Here is a 14460-nt window from a genome sequence, read left to right as displayed (position 1 = left end):
CAGAATGGCTGCTATGTGGTTTATCACTTGTGAACATGGCAGAAAACCCAGCCTCTCTGACCAGGTAAAAGCTAAGCCGCTTGATGCCACTTTGGATAAGGAGTCCCTTTTTGGACCCACTGCATAGCAAGTCTTTGATAAACTGGGTAAGAAAGGGAAATAGGTTGAATGTGTCAAATAATTTTACATGTCTTCCACTGCAAGATATGCAGTAGGAACAACCCATTCAAATCTTGACCCTTTCCACCTAAATATGAGAAGACCAGACAGCCTAAGGGGAAAAGACCATGACTGCAAAGAAAGTGGCAAGCCAAGCAACACACAAGACCTGAGGGATTCATGGATCCTGCCCCACCCCAGAAGCAATAGCAATGTTACCTATCTCTAGCACCTACTTTCCCCTTCCCTAAATCCCATCCTAACCCAGCCCAATCCCAACACCAAGCATGAAGACTATGAGCTTTTTAGCATCATTAGGATTTAATACCCAGGACAAATGGGTATTAAACATAATAAAGGAAGGCTATGCCATTTAATAATGGGGGAAATCTCCCTACATAGGGATCCCACATCTGCCAAAGGACCAGGAAAAAGTGTAGCCTTCTGTTTTAAAGGTCCTGCTGATAGTTGCATCCAAAGGGTCCCACTGAAAAGAAGTGTGTACAGGGTTCTACTGAAGACTTTCGTAGTCACCAGAAAAAGGGACTTTGAGGCCTATTCTGGAGCTTTCAAGGTTAAATTGATTTCTTTATATTCAAAAATTCAAGATGCTAACCTTGAAAAAGCTACTTCCCTAGATCTGTTAAGGAACTTGGATGGTGACTGATGAATGATGCCTATCTTCACATTCCAGTAGCCTAGGAATAAAAGCAGTACCTAAATTTTCAGGCAGGGGAAATTGCATTACAAATTTTACTCTCTCCCATTTGGCTTATCTACTGCTCTGTGTTTTCACAAGATTTCTAGCACCTGTCGTTGCTTTCTGCAGGACTCTAGTTCATATACACCTTTAAATGGACAGCTGTCAATCAGTCTCTCCTAGAACTTCAGACAGCCACGCAATTTCTCATGAACTGTTTTTCAGATGGTGGGTCTAACCCTCAATCTCCAAGCCATAACTCTAACCAAGCACATTACTTTCCTGGTGGCAGTCAGGGATTCTGTCCTGCAGAAAGCCTTCTTTCCTTCCTTAGGACAATGTCCTTTATCAAGTCACAGACCTTCAAGCCAGATAAGCCATTTCAGCAAGATAATTTCTCAGAGCTGTAGGTTACATGACTTTTATTCTGTTTTATTTTATTTTTATTTGACATTTGTTTACCGGGAAGGTGCAACCAGACTGGAAGTCCCATTTTCAGCAGAGGCCTGGGGAGAAAAGCTCCAAGTACAAGTAAAGAAGTAACAATTGCAAGGGAGCATTGATTACAAAGAAACTGAAAAATATCAATATAATAGAGTAATATTCTATCGGATCATCAAAAAAACCAAACAGGTCAGGTACCTTAAACCAAGAAACCCCTATTTTGAGAATGAGAGCTGCTAAATTGTAAACATGTCCAAGTGGATTACTAGTTTTTATTCTGTGATGTAATACATTTTTATTATTGTCCTTGCACATTATTATTGTTTAAGCATATAAATTGCAGTTGCTTTCACACTTTTTTAAATGCATATTTTTAAATACATATTTTAAATTTTTTTTAGTAAGCATTTACTTTTTAGATTATTATAAGTAATTTTTTAAAGGGTCACTTATTAACATGGATTTTGATTCATTTAACATGAAGTCTCTCATTTGTTTTTTTAAAAATGTACTGTTTATATATTTGTCTATTTGTGTATAAGTATTTTGGTATGTTATTCAGCCAATATTTGATATTTTTATGGTGGATGTTGAATGGAATTAATTAGATATGTTAATAAATTATTCAATTAAATGTCAGGGGGAGGGTATAAAAACTGCCTCAATTTGTGGGTTTGTTGTTACATCTGATGAAGTCAGTGGATGAAAACGCTGTGGAGTTTGTTGACGTTTATGTATTAAAACCATTTGTGGCTGCTACACATTTGCTTCATGGTTATTTTGGCACCTCCTACTGGTACCATTTTGTGACTGTTTCTGATTCTATCAGATCATACCTATACCTATTGTACTATTGAAGAATAATGACCTATGGCAGAAATAATTCTGACAAATGCGCATAATAGTAAAGTAAGCAACTTTTTTGTTGTATCCAGAAAAAATAATTATGCATTAGCATAGAGTGCCATGAATAAAAGGAACGCTGTAGAGGGGGTGGAGGGAATTAAGGAGAAAAAGGTATAATAAGGCCAGATTCAATAAAGCCTATATTAAGTGTACATGATATGTATTCAAGAACATTTTTCACACTTTTTGCGCTTTCTAGTCACTCAGAAAGATTACACTAAGTGTACGTGTAATCTACACTTTGTGCTAACCTATATATGAATGCCCGTCAGTATTTAAAGCTGCAAGAATCAGTAGAAAAACTAAAATTAGGAGGAAGAAGGTGAGATTTATGTCTGTGTTGTCTGTTCACTCCGAATGATGTACACTTACATTAGGGCTTGATTCTATAAAGCCTGCACTAAGAGTGAAAACAGTAGCTGGTACAGTCAGCATAGAATTGTGCATGAGCTGAGCCAGTTTTTCAAGAAGATGTCTAAACTTGGATGGGTTTTTGTGGTATTTAGGATGCGTTTAGGAAGAGTGTTCCATATCCTGGATATATGGCTAGAGTAAAGCGAGTCTCTGCAACTATTGTTTGATTTAGTGACTTTTAATTGGAATTTATTAGAAGATCTTAGGGTATGGTTGTACAAGATTTTGGAGTGCTGGGCACTTGGGTTGGTTTATGATGGCATGGGCAGTTTGAGAGAGAACAGATTGATTAGGTCTAGACATTTCAGTCGGTGGAGAGCAGCACAGTGGTGGGATCTGTATGGAGAGTTTGTAGAGAATCTGGCAATTTTTCTTGTAGCAGGCCTCTATCTTAGTTCTGTTTTTTTTTTTCAGATTTATGAAGATTGTGGGGGCATAAAGTAGGGTGGATAGCAGGTGTGTCTTGGTGTTAGGAATGTCTTGGCTCTGTAGAGTAAGCCTAGTTTTATGTGGGCATTTTTAGTCACAAGTGCTAAATGTTTATCAAATCTCAAGCTGTTATCAGTGGTGACTCCAAGTAGGTTGGTATGCAAGACTGGTTCAGTTTTGTTTTTTGTGGATGAGTAGATGAGAAAATGAGGACTTTTGTCAGATTTGTTATTGGAGAAGAGGATTATTTTTGTTTTGTTTGGGTTGAGAATACGTTGATAGCTGGAGTGAGAGGATTCAATGGCTGTGAGGGAATTTTGGGTTATTTCTTGGACTTGAGAGTGAGGGTGAGTTAGTAAAGATAGTAAAGAGAGGTGTACCTAGAATTTAACCTTGTGGCACATCAGCTGTGACTGGTAATAGGGTAGAGAGAGCATGTGGCCACTTAGCAGCTTGTTGATGGTCTGATAGGTAGGTAGTTGTGAAACCACAAGAGGGCTGTTTGGGTTCGGTTTTAAGGACATGAGCTCATTGAGCAGTATTTGGTAGAGAAATTGTTAAATGCCTTGGACATATCTAGAAAGATGAAGGAAACAAGTTGTCCATTTTTGAGTTGGTTTATTGTATTAGTGAAGTGAAACTTATTAGAGACTTCATGCATTGTCATGATCCGCCTGGTAAAGGAAGTTGCAGTGGTCCCTAAAGGACACTTAGGCACACAATTTCTAGCCTCTAAAACCATGATCTCCCTATCACCATTATCTTATGATGGAGGAAACTGCACTAGCCAGAGGCTTATACCATTCTGCCAGAAGCAGGATTATATTTTGACTCCATCCTCTAACTTACTTGTAGGATGTTTTTTTGCCATTCTGTAAGAGGCCAGAAAACCAAACACTAGAAAGTCCTATTTAACTAAATGGAAAAAGTTTGTTCTCTGGTGCGAGTCCAAAGGTATTGAGTCTTCATTATCTAGCATAGTAACTCACCTGTGTATTCAAACAAGGCTCATGTTATCAAGGTTCATGCATCGTCCATTTCAGCCTTCCTCCCAAGTTCCCTCCTGTTTACTCTCATCCACGCTTAAAACAATTTCTCAAGGGTATGACTTGACTCAAATCATCTAGTAGGGAGCCCGTTCTCCTTGGAAGTTGATTTTTGCATTACATTCTTATTCTGGCCATCACTTCTGCCAGGCATGTCTCTGATTTCCAAACCCTTGTATGCAAGGAATCATTCCATATCTTTCACAGGGATATGGTCACCTTTAAAACCATTCCCTCATTTTTGCCTAAGGAGGTTTCAAAAATATAATTAAATTAAGCCATTCATCTCCCTGTTTTATTTCCAAATCTACAAAACAAAGGAGTTCATGTTTTGCATTCCTTACATGTGCACCGGCAGTTGAGTTACACAGGACTAATTTCTCTAACAGACCAGATCGACTGTTAGTAGCATTTGATGAGAGTAAAGAAGGTAAAATTATGACAAAATAAGTTTTATCTCAAAAGGATTGCTAGTTGAATACATTTTGTTCTACCCACCATGGCAATCAACATCCTTGTAAAGTCAGAGCTTGTTTCACTGGGCATAATTCTACCACAACTGCTTTTCTAAAAGCAGTGCCATTCTAGAGGCTGCCCCCTGTAGCTGTCCGTACCTACACTAAACATTACCACCTTGGCTCGGTTTTGAGAGCTAGTGCTAGGTTTGCCTTGATCATTTTGCAGAACCTCTTGTCCCCTGCTAAGGCATTTGTCCAACTACTCTCTTGAAAACTGTTGGAGTTTTCCCAAGAGTCAGTACTGCAACATTGACTCCAATGGACATAGTGAAGTTGTGTCTCCACTTAACATGATTATAGATCTTCAAGTAGATCAGTGTTGCAGTACTGTTTCCCACTTTCCTCCCCCTGTCTTCTTCCTTAATCCCTTTCCTTGGGTTGGTAGGTGGCACTTCTAATCATCCACTGCCAGTCCTCCTTCTCTTTAAAAGGTCAGGGTCCTTGAGCAATGCTCAGGACATCTGGTAAGGTCATGCTATTCCTTAGGACCATTGGACTCTGTACTCATGACAAGAAAGACTTTGAAGATGGTGCTGGCAGACGCCTATTTTACATCCTGACATCTAGATGTATGCCCACAGGGAAAAAGACTCTGGTATTCAGGCTGGCCCCAAGCTTCTGCATGACAGGAAGACACCAAAAATCAGTAATGCAGCATTGATTTACTTTTATATACATTTATATACAATTATGGTAAGTTGTAGCCACAACTGTACTTTCCTCAGATTATGGTAATGTGGTAGGGCATTTCATGACATCCCACAATGAGGTTTTCTGGTAACACATTTCATCTTACAGCATTGTTACTGACATGACATTTCATGAAACCTTGCATCATGATAGTTTGATGCAACATTGTACCTCAAAGCATGGTTCTGTGAGGAGACATTTATGGTACCTCAAAGCATGGTTCTGTGAGGGACATTTATGGTACCTCATAGTGCGGTAGTGTGATGGGATAAGCTTTTGAGCTTAGCACGTCTCATGGAGTTGTACATTGAGGTACTGTAATGAGACTTTTATCTTTACTTCACAGTTTGGAGTTGGAATGAGACATTTTAGAGTAGCTTACAACAGGTGCTGTCATACATTTTGTAGCACCTTACAGTATACACTGTGAGACAATTTCATTGAACCTCATTACATGGTACTATGTTGGAACAATTTTTAGTAAACCTCATAGCACTGTAATGTCATGGAACATTTTCATGTTACTTTTCACAGTGTGGGGCTGTGCTGGGTGGTCACTGTTTACCTGTGTTACTATAATGAAGGATTTTATAATACTGTATAACATTGGAATTGTATGACACCGTGCATATGCAGTCTGCATTATTCTGAAGCTAAAAACATTGTTGCTGAGTGATTGGAGAAATGCAGTTATCGTATTAGTTCTGTTTGTTTATGTCCGTCTTTTAGGCAGATTACTCTTCAATGTGCATGTATCCAATGGAAGAAAATTTTTTTTGAAAGTGAATCACCGTTGCTTTTAAACTAAAGGTAAGTCAGCGAATAAAAAAAAAATCTGTAATGACACCCGTAGTTCATACCCATGCTTGTTGCCTCCAAATGTGCACACTTGCTCTAATGTCTGTAGTACATCAGTGAAATTTGCCTCATTAAATGAATTAATGTTAAGTGCCCTAGTCTTGCATGCGGTGTTATTGTCTTTATCCTATTGCTTAATGTCTGATCTATTTCATTTAGTAACCACCAATCTGTTTGGATAGCATTTCTGTACTTCTTTCACTGCTTGTGTAATTCATTCTGTTTTCACAATGTCTGAACTCTACAAGCAGTGTGTGCCCTGTTTAATTTATGCAGGCATTTGCTATATTTTTAACGCACTTTCAGAGAATGCTTCTGTCTGTTGTGTAACATATTCACAAAATTTTATTAAAAGCTGCTGTCTTTCTGGGTTACCCTGGGCTATCCTTGAAAAAATAAAGGGCTGAGGCAAAGTATGTTTAACTTTTTCATTTTTTTTTTTTTTCAGCATTTTTGTTGGGTCTGAAACAATTGTGTTGTGCAACAAGAATGCACTTCCTGATAACGTCTGCTGCATTCTGTTTTTAATGTGGTAGTATAGCATGTATTGTTTACATCTGTAGGCTGCTTGTTAGTATTAATGTACAGAAGCTTTTCTTCATTATGCATTCACTGTTTGTTCATGCCTCTCAATTTGTGCACTCTTCAGTCTGTTTTTAGCTACACAGACCACTCCTTAATGGTCAGCCTGTACTTCCCCAATAAAACTCCCTGTCTTCCATCTGTTCATTTGTTATTGCTGCCACACTGGCTTTGTGTTGGTTCCCAGCATTCATTAACCAAAATGTACTATTTTATATTTTTTTATGGAAAATCATCTCTGTTAACCCTTGTAAATTTAAAAAAGCACCAGATCTGTAAAAAAATGAAAATAATTTATGTAGTAAAATTCAAGAGGAAGATTTGAGGTTCCAAGCACTTCAGCAGCCTAAGAAACAAATGCATCATACCAGTATTTCTAACATAAAAAAATTAAATACACCTTAATTTTCATGTCTAGTTAAGATTCTGTGTTCATTCAGAAACTGCATAATGGAACATTTTTATTTTATTTTATTTTATTTTACATTTGTTGACCGGGCTAGTCTGGCTGGATACAATGTCCATTTTCAGCAGAGGCCCGAGGATAAAAGCTCCACTATATACTAAGTACATTACATAAAAAATTGACTACTCTAAGATAAAGCTAAATCAGAAATTACAAAAACAAAAAGAATGAAAGATAATTTCAAAGAGAAAACAAGTTTACAATATGCAGTTCATTAAATATCAACGATTGTACAAAAATGTACATACTTAAATCTCAAAAAGTAAAAGGAACACAACTGAAAATAGGATAGAGATGAAAAGAGTGGAGGAGAAACAGAGTGAGAGAGGATGGTTAGTCAGGTGTATTGCAAGAACAAAGCCAATGATTTTGGAAGTATAGTTTAATTTTCTGTTTGAAAAGTGGCAGGGATGTAGTCAGAGTTATGTCACTAGGTAAGAGATTCCAACTTCTACCTATTGTGTTAGTGAATAGAGAATCACCTGCTGTATTGTTTGCCCTTATAGATCTTGTCATGAGTTTACTTGAGGAGCGAAGTGAGTTAAGATTGTTGTAAGGGATTAGAAGTGGAGAGAGTATTGGGGTGTTGTCTGGTAGGTATAATATGTTGTGGGCAATAGTGAGTTGAGGAATTATAAGGAAGTTTTGAAATTCAAGCCATCCTAGTTGTTTTAGGTTTCTACAATGATGGGTCCTAAAGGGGTTACTAGTGGCAAAGCGAGCTATGTTGTTATAGCAAGTTGCAAGTTTGTTAAGATTAATTTTCCTAAGGTTTGTATATATAGGAGAAGCATATAGGAGAGTTGATAAAAGATGAGATTTTGCAATCTTGGTTCTGGTTGCAGGGGTTAGGAAGGGTTTGATGCGATATAAGGATCCTATTTTTCTGTTAACTAATATGATGGTGTTGTTAATGTGCTGATCGAAGGAGAGATTGTTGTCAATGGTTATTCCTAAAAGTTTTGTAGTAGGATCAGGAGAGATGATAGTACCATTATTAGAGGAAATGGTAAAGTTTAAAGTGGGGGACCGAGTGGTGGGGGAGAAGAGGAGGAGTTTTGTTTTTTTGGCATTTAGTAGGAGAAACCATCTTGAAAACCAAGTTTCTACAGTATTAAAGGTATTTTGGGTCAGTGAGATCAGTTCTGTAGAGGATGGTGCTGAGCAGATAAGGGTAGAATCGTCTGCGTATTGTATACAGGTTGCTTGTGGGATTGCAGTTTGAAGATCGTTAATAAAGAGGGAGAACAGAAGTGGACCGAGAATGGAGCCCTGGGGAACTCCAATGGAAATGGGCAAGAGTGATGAGATATGGTTATCCCATATTACTGCTTGTTGTCTGTTATTAAGATAAGATCTAAACCAATTTATGGCGAATTTATCACAAGAGAGGGATTCAAGAATATTTATTAATAGAGAGTGGTTGACCATGTCGAAAGCTTTAGAGAGATCAATGAAGAGAGCGGAAGAGAGAGTATTGTTGTTTCGATTTTTGTTGATAGTATCTACAAAGGAGAGAAGGGCAGTGGTGGTACTGTGGTGAGGTCTAAAGCCATGCTGACAGTTTGCTATTATGTTGTGATGAGAGAGATAGTGAACAAGTTGCTGATGAATACATTTTTCCATGATTTTTCTAGGGGTGAGAGAAGGGCTATTGGTCTGAAGTTGGAAAGGTCAAGGGAGTTACCACCTTTATGTAGTGGGATAATATAGGAGATTTTCCAGATGTCAGGGATGGTTCCCTCTTGGATAGTTCTGTTTATAAGTAGGGATATAGGGTATGCAATTTCTTTGGCAGCTTTCTGAAGGAAAAGAGAAGGGAGCTTGTCTGCAGAAGGGGTGCACGGTTTTAGTTTCTGAATGAGTCTGAAGATGAAAGAAGTAGATATAGGTTTCAGAGTTTAGTTTCTGAATGAGTCTGAAGATGAAAGAAGTAGATATAGGTTTCAGAGAGAAGTTGTAGGAGGGGTTAGCTATATTAGTTGGAATACAAGAGTTGTTGGTGTTCATTTGTTTGGCTAGGGATTGTATAGTTTCAGAGAAAAAAGAGTTGAATGCATTAGCTGTCTGGAGAGGGGTTTCTGGGTCAGCATTAAGTGGGGAAGGAGTTTTAGCAATTCCTGGGGAAAGAAGTCTATTTACTGATGACCAGAATTGTTTAGAATTGTTAAGATGAGTTTCCTGAAGTTCACAGTAGAATTTTTTCTTATCAGAGATTATTGATTTCTTAGCCAGATTTCTAAGCTGGCGGAAATGAACTAAATCAGGGTTTTGTCTATGGCATCTCCATTTTGTCCATGCTTTGTTTCTATTATGAATGAGTTTTTTAGTATCGTTGGTAAGCCATGGGGCTGTTTTGGTCTTTACTCTGATAGAACATTCAGGAGCATGTGTATCAAGTATGGATAAGAAGGTAGTATTAAAGAATAAGATGGCCTCCTCCAGGGGAAGTGATTTTAAACAATTCCAATTGCATGCTCTCAGTTCAGCTTGAAAAAGGTCTATGTTAAAATGCTTGGTAGAACGAATTAGCCTTGCATTTGGGATGTTAACACATTCTGACTTTTCTCTGGTAATGAAGGTTAGGGAGTGGTCACTGATATTGTCTGGCATAGTACCTACTTTATACTGTTTGTTGACTTTATTTGTAAGTATCCAGTCTAGTATACTCTCTCTCTTACTGGGTTTATTGACTCTTGTAGTTGAGGTAATAGTTTGGGTGAAACCATGTAGGTTAATATGAGAGGAGGGATTGTCAGTATTAATAGTGTTCCAATCTATGTTAACGTCGCCTAGAATTATGGTTTCTTGGGGGTAGGTGGTAGAAACCCAGCTAAGAAAATCTTCTAATATTGGAATGTTATTACCTGGAGGAAGATACAAGCATATAATGTAAAGGGCTTTTTTGGCATTAAGTTGGAGTTTAATAATGATGGCTTCTATTTTGCTATCTTGGTTGGGACATGCTGGTTGAGTAGAGATGTTAAGGTGATTTTTGAAAAATATTGCTACTCCACCACCCTTACGTTTTAAGCGGTCTTGTCTTACTATATTATAACCTAGGGGTATAATCTCTGAGTCTTTTGTGCCTGGGTTTAGCCAGGTTTCAGAGAGGCAAAGAATGTCAAAGGAGTGGATATCTAAGAGGGCATGGATGAAGGGTGTTTTCTTATTTATGCTTTGAATGTTGAGGTGACCTATGAGGAAGTTATTTTTTAGGTTAGGTGAGCAGTTTTGGGGAGGAGGGGAGATAGGGCCAGGGTTGGGGTGGATATCACCATCTTGTAGGGTAGGATTAACTAGTTTAGTTAAATAGTTGCTCTTTAGAAAAGTTAGAGGTTTTGTTTTTTTGTCTGATTGTGGGAGGTAGGTAAGGTGATGTAGCCTGTGGAATTTAGATAGATGATAGCTAGGGGTGGAGTTAACATTAGAGTATGATGTGAAAGTAAATATAGTAGATGTGTGTTTTTGTGAGGAGTTATGATAGTTGTTAAGTGGGAATTCAAAGAAGGTGAGGTGGTATGTTGAGAGAAGGGTGGTTAAGAGTAAGATTGAGAGAATAGGTAAAGTTGGTAGGTAGGGATTCATTGTTTAGTGATTTGAGAAGTGAGGTGGAAAGAGGAAAGTACAAATGAGAGAGAATGAGTGTGGTAAGTAAGAGAGGGGGTAGTATATCTATTTAAAAAGTGTAGGTGAAATAAGAATTGGATACTATAGGGAATAAAGAATTTTATGACTGGAGAAGAAAGAGGAGGGGTAAGGAGAGAAGTATAAGAAAAGGGGAAAGGTAATATAAGGATTAAGGTAATAGGGAAAGAGAGAGAAGGGGGGAGGGGAAGGGGTGTGTTAAGTCTTTGAACAAATTGGCAGGAAGGAGAGGGATAGGCTAGGAGGGATAGGGGTGTGGTTGTGGAGCTATAAGACTAGGACCCCTGGGGGTGGGTGGGAATTGGGGGTAGGGAGGGGAGCGGAGTGAGCCACTTAGAGGAACGGAGCAGGTAGACACCACAGAAGGTCGGAAGAGAAAGGAGACAATCAGAAATAGCAGGAAAGTAGCAAAGGAAAGGTGAGAGTCTAGCAGGAAAGGGTAAGACCAAAATCAGAAACACTAGTTAAAATAGCAGAAGTTAATATAGAGTCAGTGTAAAGCATGTAGAGTAAGGAAGCAGGAGTGAGGTAGGTATGGAAGTGAAAGGGAGGAAAAAGGATAAGATAAGAGTATGGAGTAGAGGGGGGAACAGAAATAAACAATAAGGTAAGGAGAAGAGTACACAGCAGTGGATGAGGGCACGTAGGAACTTTACAGCCAGAGAAGGGCTAGGTTTAGAGCCAAGAGTAGCTGCAAGGAGGTCACTAGTAGAGAGGGGTGTCCTACTATGTAGTGCAGGTAGAGAGATATGGACAGCAGGTTGTGACTGAGGCAGGGCAAAGAGGAGGCTGAGTGTACAAGTTAAGGAGAGTAGAGGCAGTGAATAAGGAGAGAATGCTGAAAAAAATATGGGGGGGGGGGCAAAAAATTAGAGGTAGCTGGCTGTTGGAGGCTAGAGCATAGGCAACCTTAATCCCTTGTAGGGAGTCCTAATAGGAGCCAAACAAAATCAAAAATACTGCAACCCCAGATGTACTTTCTATTCCCAGTTGAATAGTATGATGAGAAGCAGGCGGTGTAGCCTGTGTTTGACTGTAGGATAGGCCAGGTTCGTTAGACACCAGATAGCAGTAGCTTAGGGCAGGAGTCAGTAGAGCTAGATGTTTAGAACTTTGGGGAAAAAGAAGAGAGGCAGGGTAAGGAAAAGTGAAAAATGAGGGACAGAAATTAGCATATATATTCAGTAAATGGCATAAAAACAGTAAATAAATAACATGGATATCATTGTAGCAAATATTAATCAATCTAAATACAGGAAACTAGACAGCACATTAGGACAGCAGGTATGTTAGTTCTCTTGTCTTAGAAGCAGACTGGCAAATGTAAAACAGTTAAATACAATTCTGTAAATCCATACTAAGAGACAATGATAGTAGACAGCATCAGGTACTAGGTACAAATATACGCAGGATAAATTAGCTAGGTTGATCTAGATATGCCTGGGGAGTAGGCAATGCAGCTTTAAAAAGGGCGGCAGGCAACAACAAGGGCAGGAATATTTAAATCCCAGTTGGAGTTACACTATACAAAAGCCATGTGAGAGATACAAAAAAAAAAAATCTAAGAATCAAAAGATTGCAGTAGCCAAAAATGTTAAAACGTTTGGGAGTTCTCATGATATTAAGTTTCATTGTTTTTGAGACCTGTAAAAAGTGTTAAAGCTGGGTGATAGAAGTATCCAGTAATCTGAAGCAGGTTCCTGTTAAAAGTTTGGGGATCAAAATTTCAAGCCTAAGAGCAGCAAGAATTTAATGTGAATAGGGTGAAACTGTACCAGCCCTGTGACAGCAGAATCTTGACGTATTCAACATAGGTGAATTTCTTCACATTTAGGTCTCCCAACACAATAAACTGGTTATGATCAAAGGCCTGTTCATAATTCCCTGTATTACAGTTTTGTAATTTGCATGGGTTTGAAACAGCAGTTAAGGTGTATAGGTCAGAATGTGAGAACTATTTTACGTTGGTATGTTTTACATTCTTCCGATTGGAAGCTGAAATATAAATGTGATGATAAGCATTCTCAAATCCTTCAGTCAGCACGTGACAGGAGTATTATGTGGTTGCTGCTACCAGGTCTGCTATATGCAATATACAAAACATGCTAATGCTGAAAGTGTACACAACTCCTTTAGGCTGTGTATGACAGCAGTCTAAGGAAAAAAAAAGCAGAATATTTGCACCATTGTGAAAAAGTAGTTACTGTTAGAAGCTTTATATTTTAATAAATTGTTAGGAGATGAATGTTTCATTGTATGTGCAGAATTTATAACTGTTTTTTCTAGCAGAACAGAGCCGTTTCACTGCTTCGTATCAGAAGCTGTACTACATCTTATAATAGAGCATTCTTATGTACTCTACTAGCTTGGTTTGAAAGAACAAATTATGTTTGTTTGTTTTGGAAACAACTCTAACCATTGCTCAGAACATCAGGGCTGCTATCACTCCTTTTCTGTTTGGGATTACTGTTTGGACTTCAGAAGCCTATTATTTGCAGAAAAAAAGCTGAATTTATCGTCATAACTGAATATTGTTAACTGGATTTGAATCTTTTCATCATTCCTTTTAAATGCTAAGGAAGTATGTTTTCATTATTTGAATTGTCTTTTAACATTTGAGATACAGAATTTGCTGATTTCAGTGCACTTTGCCAGTTAGACACACCCTGTTTAGACAAGTATGGGGGCATCTTGGGACATTACTAATGATTATAGGTTCATAGGTTCATACTAGGCTATCTGCCCTAGGGCATTTATAAGCCTAGCCAGAATGTGTTTGGCTTTCGCCACCCATTTTAAATTAATTTTGCTATGCTCTTTTTCGAGGTTAGTTTACTGTGCCTCTGTCTAACAGTGACACAGAAGTGATACCCGGGGTAAACCTACGATCTCCCATCCACTCGTCAAGATTCCTCTTGAAGAGAGTCAGTGAGGGACTCTGCCTAACTTGGACTGGGATTCTATTCCAGAGTGAAGGGAGCCTCTGGGTTATGAATCTGTCCCTCCAGCAAGTCCTATTTATTTCTGTGCTGAGGTTCAAGTCCCTCGAGCGCGTGGCTCAAAGGGATTTGGATTTTCTGAGGTGAAGCATGTCCATTAATTCCGGGTTGGACATGGCTTTATACATCAGGCACAGATCGCCTCTAAGTAGGCGGTATGCAACTGAGTAGAGCTGGAGTTTCTTTAACCGAGCAGCATATGGCATCTGTTTGAGCCCCTTGATCCTCTTGGTGAGGTACTTTTGGGGTCTTTCTAGTTGCTGCAGGTGTCGGGTAAGGTACATCCCAAATGGGGCATTGTATTCAATTATGGGCCTGATGAGGGATGAGTAAAGAGGCACAATGACCTCCCTTGATCTAGATGTGAATCCCTTCATGATGAGGTGGGCTATATAAAAGGTTTTTCTAACCACTTTGGCCACGTGGTTGTCAAATGAGAGATTGCTATCAACTTGGGTCTCCAGGTCCCAAATTACTACTTCGTACTTAATGGATTACCACCTATGTGGTAATTTGTGGGCACTTTGTTTTGGCATTCTTTTGTCATACACTACCCTGACACTCTGTGCCAGTTGGCTGCAGCTCCTCTGATTCTGGCGTT

This window comes from Protopterus annectens, chromosome 10.part0, assembly GCF_019279795.1.
Source record: "Protopterus annectens isolate FY-2018-M chromosome 10.part0, PAN1.0, whole genome shotgun sequence".
Lineage (NCBI taxonomy): Eukaryota > Metazoa > Chordata > Ceratodontiformes > Protopteridae > Protopterus > Protopterus annectens.
Note: the sequence above shows the minus strand (reverse complement) of the source record.